Raw genomic sequence first — 23235 nt, forward strand, 5'->3', positions numbered from 1 at the left:
ACAGCGGCCCCTGGCCTTAGACCCGCAGGGGGGCAAGCCTTGTGAATGATTTCAAACACACAGAGGCACCTCAAGTGGGCTGGGTGTCTATTTGTAAGTTCCCAACTGAGTGCAACACACTATGAGTGCCTTGCTAGTTTCCCTTTGGGGTTCCTTTTGGGGTTCCACGGGTGCCGGGAAGGCTGTGTCCCATCTAGGCACTTCTGGAAATCCTTTGCCTATTGCATTCCCCCACAGACTATGGGCCTCATTACAACTCTGGTGGTAGCCGTGCTGGTAAAACGGGCAGGCTGCCGCCAGAGTTGTGATTTTTTCTGGCACCTGGCTCCACGGAAACACTGGGGGATTACGACCCCAGTGTTCCTGGAAGTCAGTTGCTGGAAAATGGTATTCCCCATTCCCATTTGTGTCCCATATGGGAATGGGGAACACCAAAGCACCAGCACCGCAAATAACAGTGCCAGGGCCTCTGTGAAAGTCTGCGAGCGGCTACTGATCCGCCTGCCAGGTCAGATCTGGCGGGCGGGACGGCAGCCGCACGCAGACTCCGAGTGTGCCGGTCCAGTAACAACGGTGCTGATAGACTTACCGGCAGCATTGTTACCAGACCGGCATGCTCATAATGAGGCCCTATGTGCTGTAATTATCCCCTTGTGCTAAATCACACTCACCAGGGATCCTGCTCATCACACAGAGATCTCCAGGGCCTGGTCCGCTGCTGGAGGGCAGGGCTGCTGGTGGAGGAGGGGTGGAAGACACGAGCGGGGGAGGGAAGCACTGGAGCCTCAGCCAACACTCAGCTCGTGGCTCCCAAACGTGTGCCCATTTGTGTGACTTGCACTCGAGTGGCTGCTGGACGTGCACCTTCTTCGGTCCACATTTGCAGGTAAACCTTCGAGCATTGACGCCTTGTTTTTGAATAGCATTTATTTCATATGAATGATGGCTGATAAAAGTATAGGACTGTCAAAAAAGTGCACATATTGTACATGAACTATGGTATATAAAGAGAAAAGCAATGATGTTTGGAATGTAAACAAGTTGTGTGCTCTGTTGTTCCATGTTGCATTATATATTTTATGTAGCACTGACACTTTTAATGTATTGTATCATATGTGTTAGTCAATTGTACTGTGATACACCATTTGAGTCTGTGTAAATTTAGTGATTAATGCAATTTTATAAATGTGTTTACCTGTATCAGAATAGCTATTCACACCCAGAGAAGGGTGCTCAGCCAATCAGATAGTTGGAAATATGGGCCAGAACACACTGTGTACCGCACGTGTTTCTCCAGCCACCCAAGCCCAAACCCTTCCCTGGGTGCCGTCATCTTGATTGTGGGGAGCCAACATGGAGCCCCTCCCTGTTGCCTCCCCATGCCCCGACCCTCTCCCAACCACCAAATACATCCCTTATCCTGCCCTGTGCCACCTCCCACCACACTTACCTGCTGGACCAGAGGTTTCTGCTCCAGTCCCGGCACGCATTTCTACCTCCGGCCAACTCAGTAGAAATAGAAAAGGGACTCAGTCACTTTTCTGTTTGCTATGGCAGCTGCCATTTTTTTCAATGGGCTTCTGGGCTCTCACAAAATGCGCGGAGCCCAACTCGCGTAACAAAAAATAAATATTCACACCAACGGATGAACCCTGTGGTGCTAATGTAGGAATCACCCCTCGCCGTGCGTGAAGACATAGGCTCAGGCAGCTGAGCCATTTCCGGCCCTGTAAGCCCCACTTGGCCGGGGTGATGCTAAAATCATTGAGATAATAATTCAACTTACATTATTTGGAATTAATGTTTATTAACGGTTTTTAGAGCATTGTTGTTCAATGAGTCATCTTCCTTGATGGGTTGTTTATGAACAGAACACTATTATAAATATGAAAATGTACTGCTTTATTTAGGTATTGTGTGTAGTGCTGCATGCTGCCTTGCACCGAGTTACAAGCAGCTGTCCCCTTGTGTACCTGGGAATTGCAAGCCTCATGTTCACTGGTCACCATGATCGCCTGATCAGCCGCAGAGTTTCACATGGGTTTGAAGCTAGTGATCAGAGAAGTGTTCTCTTATTAGTGCCCTAGCAGTTCGGGCTGGACTGCCCCTTTTGGGGTGGGGCCAAGCCTGATTTGCATATGGTCTTTCCCTTCTGTAATGGCTTGGCAGGCGAAGAACGGTGGTCTGGAGGGTTGCCCAGAGCGTTGCCAGTGGTTAAGATTAATTCTAAACCTTCCAGCCATCACCTCTTTGTTTTTGCTATGTCACCCCAAGTGGGACGGGTATGCCCAGACGTGGGTCCCGTGCCTGCTGGGCCTAGAGACCCAAGCTACTCCTCACTGATGAGCCCCAACAAGGGCGAAACATGTTTGGGGATGCTTGTGGTCTCGTGCAGAGGGGATGTGGCCTAGCAGTTCGGGCTGGACTGCCCCTTTTGGGGTGGGGCCAAGCCTGATTTGCATATGGTCTTTCCCTTCTGTAATGGCTTGGCAGGCGAAGAACGGTGGTCTGGAGGGTTGCCCAGAGCGTTGCCAGTGGTTAAGATTAATTCTAAACCTTCCAGCCATCACCTCTTTGTTTTTGCTATGTCACCCCAAGTGGGACGGGTATGCCCAGACGTGGGTCCCGTGCCTGCTGGGCCTAGAGACCCAAGCTACTCCTCACTGATGAGCCCCAACAAGGGCGAAACATGTTTGGGGATGCTTGTGGTCTCGTGCAGAGGGGATGTGGCCTAGCAGTTCGGGCTGGACTGCCCCTTTTGGGGTGGGGCCAAGCCTGATTTGCATATGGTCTTTCCCTTCTGTAATGGCTTGGCAGGCGAAGAACGGTGGTCTGGAGGGTTGCCCAGAGCGTTGCCAGTGGTTAAGATTAATTCTAAACCTTCCAGCCATCACCTCTTTGTTTTTGCTATGTCACCCCAAGTGGGACGGGTATGCCCAGACGTGGGTCCCGTGCCTGCTGGGCCTAGAGACCCAAGCTACTCCTCACTGATGAGCCCCAACAAGGGCGAAACATGTTTGGGGATGCTTGTGGTCTCGTGCAGAGGGGATGTGGCCTAGCAGTTCGGGCTGGACTGCCCCTTTTGGGGTGGGGCCAAGCCTGATTTGCATATGGTCTTTCCCTTCTGTAATGGCTTGGCAGGCGAAGAACGGTGGTCTGGAGGGTTGCCCAGAGCGTTGCCAGTGGTTAAGATTAATTCTAAACCTTCCAGCCATCACCTCTTTGTTTTTGCTATGTCACCCCAAGTGGGACGGGTATGCCCAGACGTGGGTCCCGTGCCTGCTGGGCCTAGAGACCCAAGCTACTCCTCACTGATGAGCCCCAACAAGGGCGAAACATGTTTGGGGATGCTTGTGGTCTCGTGCAGAGGGGATGTGGCCTAGCAGTTCGGGCTGGACTGCCCCTTTTGGGGTGGGGCCAAGCCTGATTTGCATATGGTCTTTCCCTTCTGTAATGGCTTGGCAGGCGAAGAACGGTGGTCTGGAGGGTTGCCCAGAGCGTTGCCAGTGGTTAAGATTAATTCTAAACCTTCCAGCCATCACCTCTTTGTTTTTGCTATGTCACCCCAAGTGGGACGGGTATGCCCAGACGTGGGTCCCGTGCCTGCTGGGCCTAGAGACCCAAGCTACTCCTCACTGATGAGCCCCAACAAGGGCGAAACATGTTTGGGGATGCTTGTGGTCTCGTGCAGAGGGGATGTGGCCTAGCAGTTCGGGCTGGACTGCCCCTTTTGGGGTGGGGCCAAGCCTGATTTGCATATGGTCTTTCCCTTCTGTAATGGCTTGGCAGGCGAAGAACGGTGGTCTGGAGGGTTGCCCAGAGCGTTGCCAGTGGTTAAGATTAATTCTAAACCTTCCAGCCATCACCTCTTTGTTTTTGCTATGTCACCCCAAGTGGGACGGGCAGGGCTTTAAGTGGGCCGGGGCCTGCCGGGGCTGGGCCCCGGCAGGCTCTGAAATTTCGTTTTGAGGCGGGGCCCTGCCGGGGCCAGGTAATCTCCCCTGGCAGCCCCGGCCACTACACGAAAAGGCATTTTTTTCTACAGCCTGAAGCGCTCGCTCGTTTGCGAGAGCTTCAGGCTACAGAAAAAAAATGCCTTTCAGCCATAATGGTGGCGCCGCACCTGCGAGGCATCCCTTTAATCAAGAGATTCCCGTCGGCCGGCGCCACCATTATGGAAAAAACGTGAGGCCGCTGAAAGCAGAGGCCTTGCTTTCTAAATACTGGAGCTGCCGCGCATTCGCGGGAGTTTCAGTATTTAGGAAAAAGGCCTCTGCTTCCAGTGGCCTCACGTTTTCAGCCTTAATGGTGGTGCTGCCCCTCCCCAGCTGGCGAGGGGCAGCACCACCATTAAGGCTGAATAGGCAGGCGCTGTCCCCTGCCAGGCAAGCCTACACAAAATAAATGCAGAGATCAGCACCCTCTCCCCATAGGGGAGAGGGTGCTAATCTCTACGAAAGGCTGCCTGGCAGGGGTGGCAGTAGCCCATTGAACCCGGGCTCGTTAAGGGGGCGTGGCCTAACGGGCCATCAAGACCCCCGCTGTTAGGCCACGCCCCCTCGATGAGCCCCGGCTCGATTTGTAGTGCCACTTAAGGCACTGGGGACGGGTATGCCCAGACGTGGGTCCCGTGCCTGCTGGGCCTAGAGACCCAAGCTACTCCTCACTGATGAGCCCCAACAAGGGCGAAACATGTTTGGGGATGCTTGTGGTCTCGTGCAGAGGGGATGTGGCCTAGCAGTTCGGGCTGGACTGCCCCTTTTGGGGTGGGGCCAAGCCTGATTTGCATATGGTCTTTCCCTTCTGTAATGGCTTGGCAGGCAAAGAACGGTGGTCTGGAGGGTTGCCCAGAGCGTTGCCAGTGGTTAAGATTAATTCTAAACCTTCCAGCCATCACCTCTTTGTTTTTGCTCTTATTAGTGGGGGGCATGAACCCTTAAATGGGGTGGATATTCATGCTTACCGTTCGATCCAAGAATGGGCACCAACAGGCAGGGTGTTTAGGCAGGCAATCAGGATGGAAGGATGTTCTCAAACAATATAGTTTAGCATAACAATGCACAACATAACATTGCATAACATAGCGAAATAACATAACATAAACTGACCTGACTGAACACAGACCAGCATATCACAAGGTAACACTATATAGGACAGCATAGCATAACATTGGATAAAATAGCATAGCATAGCATAGAAAACATAAAACGCAGCATTGCATAAGCTGTTATTTCAAGCTAGGGCACACACAGAGGCCTCTGCTGCCAGCAATAACCCCTCCCACCTTGGACCCATTCAGTCCACTGGTGGCACAATGTCTACCACCACTTGTGCTTGCTCTGCTAGCTACCCTCCTGATGATCCATCTATCCTCTTCGGGGAGAACGCGGACTCTATCCACTGTGAGCCGCATCTCAAAGTCACCTTGACGCCGACTCACAATTGGAACAGTGTGGCCCGACAGTCTCAACACCAGATCGATTACAGTAAAGCACCTAGAAGCCTGACTCAATTACCTCGAGCCCCAAAGATAAGATGCTGCAGTTATTTGAAGTGGTCCTGTCTCCCCGATCTGCCTTAAGGTACCCTCCTTCTCTTCTCTAACTTTATAAAATACTTAAAATTCTTAGCTTTGACCTTTTCTACTGAAATCTATGTTTGAGTACCCCTGTCTACAAACCAAGAGTGTTCCTTTATTCTAAAGTCTGTATTCTCTGTGTTTTTCCTTACATGGGTGGGCAACCGTGATTTTGTTAGTTGTGTGCATTTTTGTTAGTTTAATTAAAAATTGAATTTTAATAGAAACTGGGTTGGACATCATTTTTATTTTGGTACCACCGTACTATAGTCGGTTGGATTGCTTTTTTTTTTAACACCGGCTCATGCCACTCCTAAAGAGAATCACCCACCCTCTGCCCAAGTTCCCAAAAGAGGCAAATAAGGTGTACCTGTCAGGCTGTGCCTGTTTCACCTTTATGACTGGGATCATTGCTGGTTTAGGAGTAGTCTATGCTGATTAGAAACTAGCCACTACTCATCACTGTACTACTGCAGAGCAGTAGCGATGTCACTAGACATTCCATTGCGCTGAAAGAATTAAGAAGTTATTAGGTTGGAGTTTGCAAAAGCCTAGTCCCGGTAATCCAGCAACGCTCTTGGAAAGACTGAGGGACAGTAACAGGGAGGCCTAAGAAGACCAGAAGACCCTTTTGATCCCAGTAAAATGTTATTTATTTTGCATTTTTAAAGCGCTCACGCAGCCCGGTGGCATCGAGGCGCTGTTACAGGAATATGTCTCTGAGTTGTGTATTTTTAAGACGCTTAATACCCGGAGGTTTCTACGTCCGGACCCAGGGATCGAACCTGTGTGGCTTTGTGTTGTCTTGTTTCCAAGGCGAGCACCTTGCTGCTGAGCTATCCTCCCAGGACAATGGCCTCCAGGAGGAGATCAAAGGAGGAATCAATGGGACAGTGATGAAGCTGGTACCCGCTGTTATCGCGCCTTGAAACACTTGTGTATAGGCGCGTTATAAATGCCATATCATATCATACCCGTGACCTAACTCTATGGTCCTAATGACATGAATTGTGTCGAGAAACACACACAAAAAAATGTGGATAAGCTCTTCATTGAGTGGCATTTCTTTTGAATAGGAAATTGATACACCTCGTAACCAGCTGGTACTTGCATCCCGGCTGCTCTCCTCCTAAGTCTGGCATCAGCCATGGTCAGTGCAAAGATGAAGAGACGAGGTCACTGGGACAGGTGCACTTATTGGGGGGAGAGAGAGACAGAGAGAGAGAGAGAGAGAGAGCATCTTCCGTGTCACCTGCTGGATACAACTTCCCGTGTCTCGTGGAACACCCGACAAGCTCCCGTTCTCTTCTAGTAGCACAGTCCACTCCATCACTAGTAGATCTCAGCAACCCTCAACAATTTCCAAGTCAGAAGCAGCAACATTCAGTGTTGATGGGGAATTACACACTCCTTTATCTCCTACCAGCCTAATCAAATATCTAACAAAGATCTATTCTAAATTCCTCAGTTTGCACTCAAATAAACCCCAGACATTTCGTTCCCCTAGGTGAAGCCTTGAAAATAATGCACCCACTGGGAACAGGTTTGTACATCTTCAAAACCACAGTAAACAAATGAATAGATCTAGGAAAGCACAGACGATGGATGGTCTGGCGCCGCCTCAGCCACAGAGACCGGCGTAACAGGAAGTGAACTGTCTTGTGTAGCTATTATTTGTTGCTGGTCTCGATGCATGCGGCTCAGTAAAGAAAGCACAGAGGGGTTTGTAGTGGAAAAGCAGAAGAGGTTAATAAAACACCTTAGGTCCGTGGTCTTCAAACCGTGGGGCTGGCCCCCCCTATAGAGGCCCGAAGAATGTCTGGGGGGTGCTTGAGGCTCATCAAAATGGGAGTACGGTGACTGCTTTCAATAGAAAATATAAGCTGATGTGACGTATGCGGTGCGCAGCAACAATATTTTTACTCAAGGGGCGGCTCAGCATGAATACGTTTGAACACCACTGCGTTAGGTGTTGGCGGGACAAAGACTGATATGCAAATGGATATTTCCCTTCTGTGAAAGGTACAGTGGGCAAAAGTGTGGCTGCGGACTCTCGAGTGGGTACCTTCTCAAAGAGCAGGTGAATGGCCCGTGTTCCTTCTCGCAGAGGGGCGCCTATGACTAAATCTTGATCACTGCGTTAGGTTTTAATGGGTGCAGATCGGAAGTACCTGGGCCCTGTGCACCAGTTTGCCTCCAAGGATTTGACGGAGACCCTTTGGGAATGTTACGTGGAAGGGAGAGCCCAAGAAATAAGAAGCTAACTGTATTTTGGGTAATGATCACATGTGATTTGAGGAGTGAGATAGGATTAACAGAGAAGTTTAGAGTGTTAATGTGATGTCAGCGAAGCTTGTGGTGGGTGTCTGTGCGTATGTGGCTGTGTAGTGCCGGGGCACAACTAGAACAACACTTCTGGTGGGATAATGCATCAAATTGTGGGGGAGGGTCTACCTTCAGAGACTTTGTGGTAGCAGGTCAAACTTTCTTGTGGGGAGCACCTTCGCCTTTTTCCGCAAGTGGCAAGTATTGTCAAGTTACGAGCAAATGGTCCAGATTTGAAGACAAAATGAACAATACCAACGGTCCCTGCCAGCATGGTATTGGCGTGGTTGCTGTGTGTGTTTGGCTTTATCCGCTGCTAGTTCATTGTGCATTTTACCATAATCCCACTTAAGATGGAGTAGCGCTTCACTTGTGTGATCTGACATAGCATGACTTAGCCTAACATCACATAATATAACAAGGCACCCATTTGCATGAATAAAAACAAATATATGTGGCCATCTGTGATGTTTCCAAAATGAAATAGGTTGTCCCCATTCGTCAGTGTGTGGTGTCTTGTGGAAAGCATGGCAACAACAACCACTGCAAAATCATTCGACCTCCCACACTAGCCAGCAGCACATCTCCACCCACAACTCCAGCAACAAAACAACACCGGTTAAACTATTTCTCTTAACACCACACTAAGCCACCATAGATAAATCAAACCAATACTCTGCACTCTCTTTAAACACCACTCTGCCATATACCACAGACAACCACACAAACAATATATATATATATATATTACTTGGAAAGTAAATTTCCTAATGGACACAACATAGACGAGGAACTCTACACATTTATAGGCCAGTAATTGACAATTGAGTGATTCTCTCTGCTTCTGTTTTCCTCCACTGATGTTTTATGCTTTTTCGCTTGTATTTTTCTTTTTCTTCTTCTTCTTCTTCTTCTTCTTCTTCTTCTTCTTCTTCTTCTTCTTCTTCTTCTTCTTCTTCTTCTTCTTCTTCTTCTTCTTCTTCTTCTTCTTCTTCTTCCTCTTCCTCTTCCTCTTCCTCTTCCTCTTCCTCTTCCTCTTCCTCTTCCTCTTCCTCTTCTTCTTCTTCCTTTGTTCCTCTTCTCTGTTCCCCTGTTTCTCCTCTTTCTCTAAGTCACAGACATTATATATAACAAGATAAGGAAATCCGAGTGATTCTGAAAATGTCGAGTCCGCTAACATTGTAAGATGCTTAATTTCCAATGATGAAAGAGTATCAAGAGGAGGATGACAATTATTTTTGCCCCTCCATCCTTGGAAACACCTATTTTAATATTGGTTTTAAACTTTTTGTAAGCATATTTTTAATTCACTAGGTGGTTGTCTTTTTAGTAATATTTTTACATTTGTGTGATAATAGATTTAGTCGTTTTAACCAGAGTTTGATTATTAACATGTAGTGTAGAGCTTGTGGAAACAACTGCCGAGCTAGAACAAAAGGAGACGAGATGGCAGGCACCTGGATGTAATAAGAAAAAAATATCTCAGACTGTTGATTGTGCACTTTGCACTCCAAAAACAACCAATGCACCTTAGCACAATTTTCCTGCACTATGCACTTTATTGTGACTTTTGCACTTTAGAGAGATCGTTGCACTTTATTGTGATTCTGCATCATGCACTTTAAGGGCTGATCTAGCACTTATGCCATTACATCTGGAACTGGGAAAAGCATATAAACTGATTGCAATTTTATGATTTACGAATTATGCTAATGTTCATTCATTTTTCTTAATAGGTCTGTTATTCGAGCTAAACTAGATGTCCAAATGCATGCAAAGTGTTGAAAATTATGTGGTCGGCTATGAGGGGCTTCATTCACACATGCTTTACCTGTGGCAGTCCATGGCGGGCAAATAGGGTTATTTATACACATAATAACTCCGCATCAGATCGCTATTAAGGATAACCCATAGGGACCTAACAGTTACATTAGGTGGTAGTGTCATGCTTTTGCATCCATGCTACATTTGCGGTTTGAAATAGTTAAAGATGTCCGCCATGAGTCTGCGTTAAGGAGGCTGTGGTTTTCAATGGAGTCCCTCTTTTATTTCAGCTAAAATAGTGGCCGGTTGCTCTACACCATGTTGTTTAAAACTCTGTGGTTTGATGGGGACGCATTGTTGTGATCAAGCGGCGAGGCAAGCCGCGAAACGCGTTAACATTCCCAAACGCGCACAGACACTTTGGGAGAGCCAAATTTTGATGGCCTTTTAATTTGTGTGCCACTTTGTAAGGCATCAATAAAGATTACTATTATTCTTGAACGTTGGTGTCCGGACTCTGCAAAGTTTTGTGATGTGAAGAGTGCTACTCACCCTGCCTGATGTCATCAGTGCTTTGATGATATCTATATATATATATATATATATATATATATATATATATATATATATATATATATACATATATATATATATATATATATTTATTTTCATTTTAATGCGCTCACAAAGCCGGGGGCATTGAGGCGCTGATATAATATACATTCACAACCTGGTGTACATGTTAACTACTGCCCAGGCAACTCAAAACATATCTAAATTGTACACACCATAGAGTGACCTATCATTGCAGATCTGCGCCCCGATGCCTGCGGGCTCTTCGGCCCATTAGAAACAAATAAATAAATAAATAAAATCTGCATACATCAACATTACAACAAAGGAGGCTTGCCCTGCTTGCTTTGCACCTATGGGTGTGCCCTACAATTCATCTTGCAGATCCCGAGGCACCAAGAAACCAAGAAAAGGGCAGAAGTTGGGCTGCACGAGAGACATTGGCCTAGCATAACAAGGAGTAGCAAAGAGATTCACTCATTCTCCTTTGAGACCGAAATCGCCAGCACGAGCAACTCTGGGGGCTGGAAGCAGCTGTGCAGGAAATTCATTTTGGATCTGCTGTGGTCACTGCGCTACACTGGAAACTCTGGTGCTCTGACTGGTTGGTAATGTATCGCCATCAAATCAAGTGATATTGGACAGAGGGAGCTTACAACTGCAGTATCCTAAGTGGCAACCTCCTGCGGTCATAGACAATAGGCCAAGCAGCATCAACAATTCCCTCCTACTACACACTGGCTGGGAAGGGGGCTGCTTATCAGTTTTAAAACAACTCAAACAAGTGCTGCTGGCCAGATGGACTGCTTGCTGTACCATTACTGTAAAGGGCTGGCATCCCCTCCCATGGGTGAAGTGCCCAGTTGATAAGCTGATGCACTGCTGCCTCCTCCTGTTAATGACCCATTTGAAATCAACGATTCCTAAGTAATTGATGAGGGTACCTCACCGATTCTCCTCCCTGGGGACAGTGGCAGCATTGCCCTCAATGCTTTGAAGATGTTCTGCCAGTTGATGCCAGCATCATCTAACAGCTTAACATGCCCGCTGTAGTTGGCAGGTTTTGGGCAGGTGGGTGTTCCTCCTGCTGCCCGTGTTGTTTCTCCAGTTGATGTTGCGAGCGATGCAGAAAGGTATCCTTGCACATTTGAACTGTCTCCTCTTTGGGGTGCTTGCTGCAAGTTCTCCTCCCCTGAGAAATGCGGATTAATAGCAGCCATGTTTACTATGAAATGTGGGCCAACAAAGGAAGCCAGCAGGTACCCAATGTTACCTTTAAATCAAACTATCTGTGTGTCATCAGGCAAGCGTGACAGCAGGTCCTTCACCAGCCGTGATGCCTCCTCATCTCCTGCTAAGGCACGGGCCCTCGCTATGCTGCTCAAGGATGCACTGTGACTGATAACTTGCTTGGTGGCCTCCTCAAAAAGGAGTAGTTCAGGTAAGACATTAGTCAGAAGTCGCCAACGACACAGTGCTAAAAGGTCCCCATCCAGAGTTCTCCATTAAGTGTTGCAGTGCTCTTCATGGCGACGTACTGCTCCAATAACCTGTCCAACCCTGTGCAATGTAGAGTTCCAATGGATGGCCACTGAGGTCTTCAAGTTGTGCAGTGGCGTCTTGTGGCACAGTTGCAGCCAGCAGTTATCTTAGCCACAGTAGACCAGGCTCAAATAGGAGCACAGAAACCAATTAAATCACAGGCTCGCAAAATGTATGGCCACAAGTTGAAGAACTTGTGCAAAGTAGGAGACATGCATTGCCTGGCTGACTGGTAAGGAGGCAAGGACATTTCCAAATGGAAAGCTACACGACCTTAGCCAATGTGCTTCTGGCTCCTCCACATTCGCCCATGGTTGAACTCCCTTGCAGCTTCTGCCCTGAAACACTTCCGTCTAAAGGCTGTCTTGTGCCGAATTGGACACCGGGTGCCCCCTTGCATTACTGTGAGACCTTTCTGTCTGTTGAGGTACGAAAGGGCACGCAGTGCGCTGTAAACGCGATGTGGGCAGTGCACAGAGCACTGGTCCACATTGTCAATCTGGAAAAGTGAATACCCTTCATTTGAATGACAGACGTAACTTGATGGCCATAGGCCAACCGATTTATGCACCGAATTATAGAAATATAGACTGTTATGCTTGACCAACAAGCGGCCATTTTAAACGTAGCAAGAATCGCCATTTTGCTTGTTAACCATTGCTCATTGCTTTCTGTCTAAAACTGCTTTGCAGCTTGCAATTCTTGCGGATTCTGCTTACTCTACTCAACTGTTAACATTGTTGTCTGAATATGAAAGGGCAAGGTCGCGGGACTGAGGAGTTCGTTGAAAACTCCTCATGAGTAGCCCAGAAAGGAATGCCCATGCTCCCTCTCTGTAGCCTTGAGGGAGAGCTGCAGGGCATTTACTCACTTCACAGCTGCCAGCCAGTCTCGTATGATGGTAGAATATGTTAGAATAAAACAGCTAAAGGCTTGAATTATGCTCTTCCTACGGCCCCCCTTCGCAAAACCCTTTAGAGCGCGTCGGCTCCCAGGACATGAATAGTACCTCATAGATAGCAAAGCATGGAATGTGGCTCTTCCCCCGTGTGCAGCTTGCTTCCAAGAACAGAACCACCGTGTTCTGTTCAACAACTAAAAGATGCCTCCGCACTTTCCAAATTGCACATTGTTACTGGAATAGACATCGAAAGTGTCATAATAGTCATACCCGTCGGAAATGTCCATCGTCATCCCGAGTTCAAAGAAACTTAATAAAGGAGGGTGTTAAACATGACATAGCTGATTTGTATGATATGCATTTTGTATATATGTAACTGATGTACGTAATTCGCTCTCTTGCATCCCTCGAGGTCTAGGAAACTCACGTCGCGGGGCATGAGACCAGAATTGGCCAATTGGGACTATTTTTGCTTGCAATAAACCCTAGCATTGGGAATTTGAACCTCGTGTCTGGCGCATCTTTTTGCGTATGGTTATTGCCTTGTTTCCAAATCAAGAGGGACCCCTAGGGGCCCCTTTCAAGATGGTGCCCGAATAGGGACCCTCCCCCACTTGCCCCATCGTATACGTTATAACGGAGTAAAGGCGGAAGAACGTCGAGGACGGGACGATCGAGCCGGGATCAAGAGGTGTACGGGGTGCCCTGTAGAAGTGAGGAGAGATTCCTTCCGCAGATCTGCACACATCTGATCCCTGATCAACGTACCGGGCCAGAGGGCAAAGGAGGCGAGGGTCCCGAGACGAGGCAGAAGCCAGAGAAGCACAGACGCGGTGTTGGGAGAGGTTGCGTTAGGACAGGCAACTTGTTTTATCAGGTGAGTCATTCCCCGATTCAAATAAAAAACCTGATTTTTGGTAGAGTGTTGATTTTGCAAATTCAAACGTCCAGGTAAAGGTTAGCTAACCAAAGGGGAAGGTTAAAAAACATGCCTGGAGTACTGTCCACTTTAGCTGGGCTTTTCAGCTGTGGTAGACAGTCCTTGGAATATGGCCAAAGTGCACCGCCTGGGGGAACGCCGGCTTATGACATGTATGCAAAATATGGTTTGGGTGCGATAATATTTTGTGAAATTTGGCATAGGCAAATTAGAAAGCAAACCGACCATCAGTGGCTGATTAATGGTAGCTTTGAGATTGCGAGGATAGATAACCTAGAAAGGGTGTTGATAAGAAAAAAAGCGCGACCCGCAGCTTTTGAGACTGTCAAAGATTGGAGGAGGGAAGCAATGCTCCGACTTCGGAGTATAGAGAAGCATGCGCGTAGGCACAAAACGAAGCTTGAGGTAGCAGAAGAAAAGGGGGAGGAGGAGTGGACGGCAAGTCTAAGTCGGGAAGGGAGACGTGAGCAAATGAACATAGAAGGAGTATACCCGCAGCGGGAACTACACATAGCAGACAGATTAATGGAACATTTGTTAACCAATACGGGTCGAGGCCCAAAACCAGAATCGAAACCAAACACGCCAGTAGTGACTGCGCAGGCCCAACCAGTAGCTCTCGTACCCCCTCCCATAGCCCAAGCACTTCCCCTCACGCAAGCATTAACCACAACCCCACCCACAGCTCGAGCCCTCCCACAAGCGCAGACCGCAGACACGCAATTTCCCAGCACCCAGGAAGGCCCTTCACAGATGCCACCTGTGTCACTTGTCCCATCCGCACCTCCCGCTCCAGAGACAGATTCAGCACCATTCGCCCCCCCCGAAGTCGAAATTGAGACCGGGGAGGTGAGAGGCGGGGCTGAAGGAACAGGATTTGGACGGGTAACTCGAAGGGCGATCAGCAAAGAAAGAAAGATTGAATTACGGCAAGAGGCAGAAATGTACATAGAAGGAAACGATGGGACGGCAGCATTGGCCTCATTGTATGGGTACCGAAGAAGCAACGAGAGACAGGTAGTGTTGGAATGCATGGGGAAATTATTGGTGGGAGAATGGAAAAAGTTACTTGACAAATTACCGCCACAACGATTGTTAGATTTGAACCAATTAGCATGTTGTAGAATAAAAGATGAAGAAGTAAAGGAACATGTGAATGGACTTTTTGATCTTAAAAATGAGTTGGATAATGAGTATGCCGAAATGTTTGCTGCACCTGGATACAGGGGTTGGGATATTAGAAGAGATGGGAGAGGGACGGTAGAATCATACATACAGCGGAGACATTCAATGTCATCTGTACAGAGGGGCGACTAGCTGAAAGTGTGTATACGAGAAGCGATAAAGTGGGTGTCGAATCCTAGTATCCCAACAATGGTCATACATGACATATTTGATGACTATTCCATGCCAATGAAAAGAAAGGGACTGCAATTGATGGCTGAACATTTGATAGAGAAGGATATAAAAAATAATAAGGCCAGTCCACCTGAGATACTAGTAGTATACAAGAGAGCATTCGAGCGAAGTACAGGAGAAATGGGCCTATCAATGGACTTAAGAATACTATTGAACCTAAGAGAAGGGGGAGGGATCGTGAGTGGGGCATTTCCAATGAGAGAGGTTCCGCCCACGTTTGTACCAAAAGTAGAGATCCCTGCGACGGGTACAGTAGGAGCGCAGGTAACACCAGCCCATTTCACCGCCCTGTATGTGCATGTCCCCTTTTCCAGGCAAGAGGTGAATACTATAAAACAGACGATTCCCGATATAAGAAAGAATCCATCAGGTTTCTACAAGGAAATAGAGTCAACCCTGAGATCAGCAGTGCTTACTATGAGCGATATAGATTTGATTTTCCCAGTCATTTTGCCAGCAGATATATGGAAACAGATGAGGACGGTAGATGACGTGGGGGCTTTTGGCGCCACATGGGCGGAGTTACTATTGGAGGACAAAAATAGAAAAGTAGGGGAAAATCCGGGAACCCGCATGGCAGATCTACCAGAACGGATAATGCGGAGATTGAGGGAAATAATTCCAGAAAAAGGATTCAGTGGGACAAATTAACTACATGTGTACAAGGCAAGGATGAGCCAGTAACAGATTATTTCAATAGATTTGAAGGAGTATTCACAGACTTCAGTGGGCAGGATGTGAGCACAGAGTCGAGGAAAAGGCTATTTGTTCATAAATATGTGAGGGGACTAATATCACCAATTCAAGATATGTTAATGACGTCGGAAAGTTCCTGGGCAGCAAAACCGGTGAGTGAGATATTACACATAGCCCAATTTTACGAGAACAGGGTAAATGTGGCGAAAGAAAGAGAGGTGAAGGATAGAGTAAATTTTAAAACGAGGGTGTTACTGCAGCAGGTCATTGGATACAATAGAGGTAGAGGAAATGCACAAGGCAGAGGAAATTTGAATAATATGCATGGGGTGTCATTGGGAGTAAATCAATGTGCGTTCTGTAAGGAGGAAGGACACTGGCGAGCACAATGCCCGCACCTACAGCATAGAGGTGGGTTTGGTCAGAGAAGGCCTCATAGAGGACATCAGGGGTCAAACGGCCCAAGCAGAAATAGCATGCAGCAGCAGCAGGGATATACCAATGGAGGTACTCAAAACCAATCCTATGGTCAAAACCAAGCGCAACAGAACCAGGCATTGAACCAAAATGTTTTGAACCAAAATCAGGGCGGGCAGGGCCAACAGAGAAATTATCAGAGTGGAGGACACCGAGGGGGAAATGGGAATATTTTTGATACTCAGCCAAACACGTATTATAGCTACACATCGGACGATGTGTTATTTTCGCGATAGGACAGCCCACGGCAGGGGTCAGAACCAGTGTCTATTCCCGTGAATCAGAGAGGACCCTACGTAGAAATGAGAGTCGGGAATAAGGAGCACGGTTTCCTTGTAGATACAGGGGCACAGAAGTGTTCGATAGACCACCACTTGGTTTTCGGAGATCCCACTGTCGGGGTAAAAGAATGTTTCTGTAGGGTTCGCAGGTACACCAGTAATTAACCCCATGTCCGAAGCTGTCCCAATTACAATAGGACCATTTACGGAGCACTGTCCATTTCTTTTGACATAAAATTGTGGAGAGAACTTGCTAGGATTAAATTTGTTGAGAAAATTGGGGGCAGTCATACATTGTACGGCAGACGGGGTGTTCCTCACGATGTGGCCTCACGATGCACCGGTAACGGAATTTATGTCAAAAGCGTTACCAGAAGAGCTAAGTAGAGTACCAACCTGTCTGTGAGCAATGCATGATAACGATGTAGGATGCTTGAAAATAGAGCCAGCAAAAATAACTTTGAAAGAAGGTGTTACATTACCACAAATTCCCCAGTATAAAATCTCTGTTGAAGGTGAGAAGGGATTAAAAAGTATTGTTACTGACCTGGTGAGATTGGGGGTGGTTGAAGAAATTGCAGGTAGCACGTGCAACAGCCCGATTCTTCCAGTTTGCAAGAAAGGAGGCAATGAAGTACCATATTGTTTCATAATTGATCTGCGCGCATTAAACAAAGTGGTAGACCCACAATTCCCTTTGGTCCCAGATGTCACAACAATACTGACAATGATACCGGCCACTGCAGAATACTTCAGTGTAGTTGATTTGAAGAACGCGTTCTTTAGCATTCCAGTGGATAAAAGCAGTAGATATCTGTTCGCGTTCACTCTAGGAGGTCGATCATTCACATTTACACGCATTCCATAAGGATACACAGAAAGCCCGAGTATTTACAGCAGAGCGCTAAAAGAGCAGCTAGACATGTTAGAATTACCCGAAGGTTGCGTACTCTTGTAGTACATAGATGACTTGTTATTAGCTGCTGACACAAAAGAGATCTGCAAAGAAAGTAATATATTACTATTGACACACTTAGCGACCCATGGTCATAAGGCAAGTTTGAAGAAATTCCAGTATAATCAAAAGGAGGTGTCTTATTTGGGTTACCTACTTTCAAAAGAAGGGAGAAGATTAACATCAGAACGCATAGAAAGTATTTCTAGTATGCCTATTCCAAAAACTCAAAAAGGAGTGAGAGCTGTAATAGGCATGGCCTCTTATTGTCGGCAGTGGATCAGTAATTTTGCATTGATTGTGAAGCCGATGATAAAATTAACTAAAAAGGATGCAGTGATGCCTTTACAGTGGGATGAGGAATGTCAGAAAGCGTTTGAGCAATTGAAAGCTGCATTGTGTGTTGAGCCAGTTTTAGGCACCCCTAACTATAAAAAGATCTTTAGACTATTTGTGAGTGAGAGTGAAGGATGTCCATTGGCGGTTTTGACACAGGAACAAGGTGGAAGAAATAGGCCGTGCGGCTATTGTTTTTCTGTGCTGGACCCTGTAGCGCGCGCACTATGATGATGTTTGCGATCCGTCGCAGTGGCTGCTGCGTCAGTGAAACAAGCGGAAGGAATGGTATTGGGGCACACTTTAATTCTGATGGTGCCACATGCTATAGACGTTCTATTAAATAGGACACAGACGCAACACCTCACCTCAGCTAGACTAACAAGATATGAGCTCATCTTGTTTGCACCCCACATCCAAATTATGAGGAGTAGCGCATTGAATCCTGCAGAATTAATGCCACTGCCCATAGCAGAAATTGGTGACAATGAATCACCACCCCATGATTGTTTAATGGTCACTGAAGAAGAAACAAAGGGAAGAATTGACTTGAGCGACATCCCACAGAAAGAGCCAGATGGGGAGTTATTTTGTGACTGGTCTTGTTTTAAATTACCTGATGGCACATCAACGGCCGCATATGCAATTACTACCCTAGAGAGTGTTGTAGAAAGCAGAAGAATCCCCTACAATTCGGCACAAGCCGCAGAAATAATAAGACTGACCCGAGCCTGTGAACTCTCTGAGAATTTGAACGTGAATATTTATACTGACAGCCAGTACGCCTTTGGCGTGGTTCATAACTTTGGCCGACTTTGGGCTGAGAGGGGTTGCTTGACATCACATGGGGCCAGGATTCAGCATGGCCCTTTTATTGTGGGATTGTTGTCTGCACTCAATGCGAAATGCGAGGTGCATAAAAAAGTGACATGTAAAGTGGGATAGGGAAACGCATTTGCAGACAGGATTGCGAAGCAAACAGCCACAGATTTGGGAAATAAAATGATGACAGTACAGACTGAGGAAGTATCTTGTATGATAGAGAATGGAGTTGCCACAGTCAAATAAATGCAGGCTGAGGCCACGACCGAAGAGATTCAGGGGTGGGCTGAGGGCTCTGCTGAGTTAGATTTGGAGGGATGTTGGGTGGACAAAGAGACCAAGAACTGGATGTTGCCAAATTGTTACATAACCGAGATGGTTACAATGGCGCATAGCCCTACCCACATTTGCGCGAAGAAGATGGTACAGCATTTATCCACAGTATGGAAAAATGAGCACATAAAAAAGAATGCAGAAAGGCTAGTGCAGAATTGTATTACGTGCCTGCAACACAATGTAGGGAAAGGAACCATGACTCCAGTAGGTAGTTTTGGGCCACCCTCTATGCCATTTGAGGTGATCCATTTTGATTTCATAGAAATGGAAAGGTGCCAGAACTACAAATATGCTTTAGTGGTAATTTCTGCATTCAGCAAGTGGGTGGAGGCATATCCTTTAAAAGACTGTACTGCCATGTCAACGGCAAAAGTAATGTTGAAGGAGTATTTCTCCCGGTTTGGGTTGCCTAGTGTCCTGTGGTCAGACAACGGCCCACACTTTGTGGGCGCAGTAGTACTACAGATCTGTGCAGGTCTGCAGATAGAGAAACGATTCCACAGTTCCAGGCATCCCAGTTCTGCCGGGCTTGTTGAGAGACATAACGATATCTTAAAGTCAAAGATAGCTAAAATCTGTGCGGGGAGCAAGTTGAGTTGGGTGGGTGCATTATCCCTAGCGCTATTGTGCATGCGCACGTCTGTGCAGGCTAAAACTGGGCTCTCCCCTTATGAAATTATAATGGGGAGACCGACAAATGTATGGTGCGCACCGCAGCCCAAAAGATTATGTGAGGTCGAGCATCCTATGTTAAGCACGTACTGTGGCCTTTTAATGCAGAAGTTGCGTTTGATTCATCAGCAGGTGCAGGAGTCATTACCAGTGCGATAAACCGGACCGGGACACTCGCTGGAGCCTGGAAGTTGGGTCTTACTAAAGAACTTTGAGCGGAAGACAGCAGTAGCACCCAGGTGGCGCGGCCCCTACCAAGTACTTTTGGCGACGCAAACGGCCATTCGAGTGGACCGACGGAAGGCATGGATCCATGCAACACATGCCAAAAGATTCCCAGGACTGCTGACAACTTCCGACGACCAGAGAAAGGAAACGGTCTCGGAAACGAAAGAAACTGTTGCCAGTCCACTGCCACAGCATCAGCCTGAGCGAGAAGTGAAAGTTGAAACAAAGCCCAAAAGAGAAGTGAAACTCGAAACAGAGCCTGAGGAGGCTGCCAGTAAGGGGAAAGGGCGAAGAGTGCCCCAACGTTGCTCAGCAGAAACAACATCACTGCCGAGCGACACAAACCCTGCATTGCAAACACGAGCAGAAACAACGCGTGTACCCCTTTGGCGCCCACCAGTTTCTGCAAACGCACCAAAGCCAAAGAAAGAAACTACATCATTGCCACGGCGCTCATCGCTACCCATCATTGTGCCGCAGGCTGACACTGAGCCTGATACTGGAAGTGCAACGGCACTATTCACGGATCATACAATACCAGGAGTGAAACGGTATAATTTGCGGCCTCGACAGGCAAAGTGATCCACAGATCTTTGGTGCTTTTCTTTAGCCTTTGGTTCCACTCACGGACGAAGTAGGAGCCAGGGGCGTAGAGGAGAGAAGTGTGAGAGTTGTGCAAGTCGGACAATTCAAGACTCACGGCTCCTCGGTGCACTTATAAAAAGTACATGTGTCAGGAGCCAGAGCAGGACAAGCTGGACGCACATAAGTACTAAGACTGATAGAGTGCATGTGTCCTAAGGCAGAGTGGGACAAGCTGGATGCACATAGTACTCTATCAATAAAAAAAATGTTCAGAAATCGTCTGAGCAGTGGGAGGAAGAACAACTAATCTTGCTCGGAGTGGATAGGTGATTTAGGCTGTGAAAGGGCTGGCAGAATTGAACTGTGACATTTTTCGTTGAACTTTTCTGGCATCAAGAACGAGAGACATTTGCGACAAACTTTGCCAGCAAGAAGAAGGACGATGAAGAACAAATCAAGACCGGTTTCAGCCTCCTCCTTCACCCCTGCTGAAAAGATGATAGATTTAGAGACTGTAAATTTAGGGAAAAAGCATGGTAACAGGAATAAGGTAGTGATTTGGACATTGGTCCTGTGTTTCTTAACTATGGTAGTACCAACAATAACAGCTATTATACTATGGTTCCTGGAGTCCACGCACCCATTAGAAACACTTTTGCCAAAAGCAGCTTCTGAAAGCCCGGTTCATGTAACCACTGGTACTTTGCCAACAATGGAAGAAAGACATAGAGAAGGATACAGCAACAATACATTGTTGCTCATCATGAACATGACCCATGCGGTTTTAAAGAATAAAGATTGCTGGGTTTGTGCCCATTTACCACAGCACGGTGGGAAAGGGATAGGCTGGTATGTACAACCGTTACCATTGGTTTATTGATGTGAAGTATCATTGAGTGCAATGTTCTTTGGGAAATGGAACAAGAGTAATACGGGTCAGCTAGATGAGACCAATATGAATGAATTTGAGGAAGTGATCATGAGACCTGTGGGTGGTTCCATATTCGACAAAGCTTGCGTGTTTTCACCAGATCCCATGAGGAAGAATACACGAAAGACAACAAGACTAGATAGATTACATAGGCAGAATAGACCAACCCCGCCAGCAGAAGAAACATCAGTAATGACATTTCGAATGAGGGATGAATGGAATAAAGATGCTGTGCCCCCTGCCTATACAGTGGATCACAGCCCCGAAACTGCTCCCCTATGTTTACAGAAAAAGGGTTCCTATAAAGTAGGAACGTTTAGCAACTGCCTGAACACAGTGGTTTTAAAGCACGAAATAGAACCTGTGTACGTAGGGGACCCTTTTTACTTTATATGTGGGAAAAAAGCATATCCATGGTTACCTAGGAACTGGGGAGGTACATGCTACCTAGGTCTACTGTTTCCAGGAGTGTTCCTCTTGGAGACAGCAGAAGTAGCCAGACGAACAAAAGGTAGAACTCAAAGGAGTAGCGAGGATGGAATGATAGCAATAGATATAGCCAAATCATTTATACCATTCTTGTCCCAAATAGAAAATTCCTACAATATAAGAAAACTGTCTACAATATTAAAAAATACAATAGATTCAACAACGGATATTTTATTGAATATGACGTTAGAAGAAAAAGGAATAAGACTAATGGCACTCCAAAACAGGATGGCTCTCGATATAATATTAGTTGATCATGGGGGAGTTTGCAAACTTGTAAAAACTGCATGCTGTGTGTATATAGATGATTACTCCCCTACAATATTTAAAGCAATCCGGAAATTACATGTCCTAAGTTCCACACTCTCTACTGAAGAAGGGGGTTGGGGGATAGGATCCTGGTTTTGGGGATTATTGCGGTCTTGGGGATGGAAGTTAATTTCGATACTAATGGTGGTACTTGGTATATTCATAACATGTTGCTGTTGCATACAATGCTTACCAATAGTTTGCACCGAAATAACTGATAGATGTACTAAGGGATGTATGCACATGGTGTCGGGAGGAAAACAAACGCATGGCCAAAATAACAGAGACACTGATGAAACAAAAACAGTAAAACAATTCATGGCTATAGACATTAATGATGAAGATGATGCTCATAATAGCATGAAAGGTTCAGACATAGGTACCCCAGACTTTTCCTCATCGGAGGAGAATACAATGAATGAATAAGACGTTTGGCATACGGCCAAAAGGAGGGTTTGTCAATCTGGAAAAGTGAATACCCTTCATTTGAATGACAGACGTAACTTGATGGCCGTAGGCCAACCGTCTTATGCACCGAATTATAAAAATATAGACTGTTATGTTTGACCAACAAACGGCCATTTCAAACGTAGCAAGAATTGCCATTTTGCTTGTTAACCATTGCTCATTGCTTTCTGTCTAAAACTGCTTTGCAGCTTGCAATTCTTGCGGATTCTGCTTACTCTGCTCAACTGTTAACATTGTTGTCTGAATATGAAAGGGCAAGGTCGCGGGACTGAGGAGTTTGTTGAAAACTCCTCATGAGTAGCCCAGAAAGGAATGCCCACGCTCCCTCTCTGTAGCCTTGAGGGAGAGCTGCAGGGAATTTAATCACTTCACAGCTGCCAGCCAGTCTCGTACGATGGTAGAATATGTTAGAATAAAACAGCTAAAGGCTTGAATTATGCTCTTCCTACGGCCCCCCTTTGTAAAACCCTTTAGAGCGCATCAGCTCCCAGGACACGAATAGTACCTCATAGATAGCAAAGCATGGAATGTGGCTCTTCCCCCGTGTGCAGCTTGCTTCCAAGAACAGAACCACCGTGTTCTGTTCAACAACTAAAAGATGCCTCTGC

General features: G+C 46.6%; 1 long non-coding RNA gene across 1 annotated transcript in view; it reads left to right on the forward strand.

The window, feature by feature from the left end:
• Positions 1-760: 760 nt before the first annotated feature.
• The window catches only part of LOC138520645 (uncharacterized), a 120279-nt gene continuing 97804 nt past the window's right edge, over positions 761-23235 (forward strand). The window contains exon 1 of the long non-coding RNA XR_011282835.1: positions 761-886. This is a non-coding gene — a long non-coding RNA (uncharacterized lncRNA). The remainder of the gene's footprint in view (positions 887-23235) is intronic.

This window comes from Ambystoma mexicanum, chromosome 13 (genome assembly GCF_040938575.1).
Source record: "Ambystoma mexicanum isolate Mex_15411 chromosome 13, UKY_AmexF1_1, whole genome shotgun sequence".
NCBI lineage: Eukaryota > Metazoa > Chordata > Amphibia > Caudata > Ambystomatidae > Ambystoma > Ambystoma mexicanum.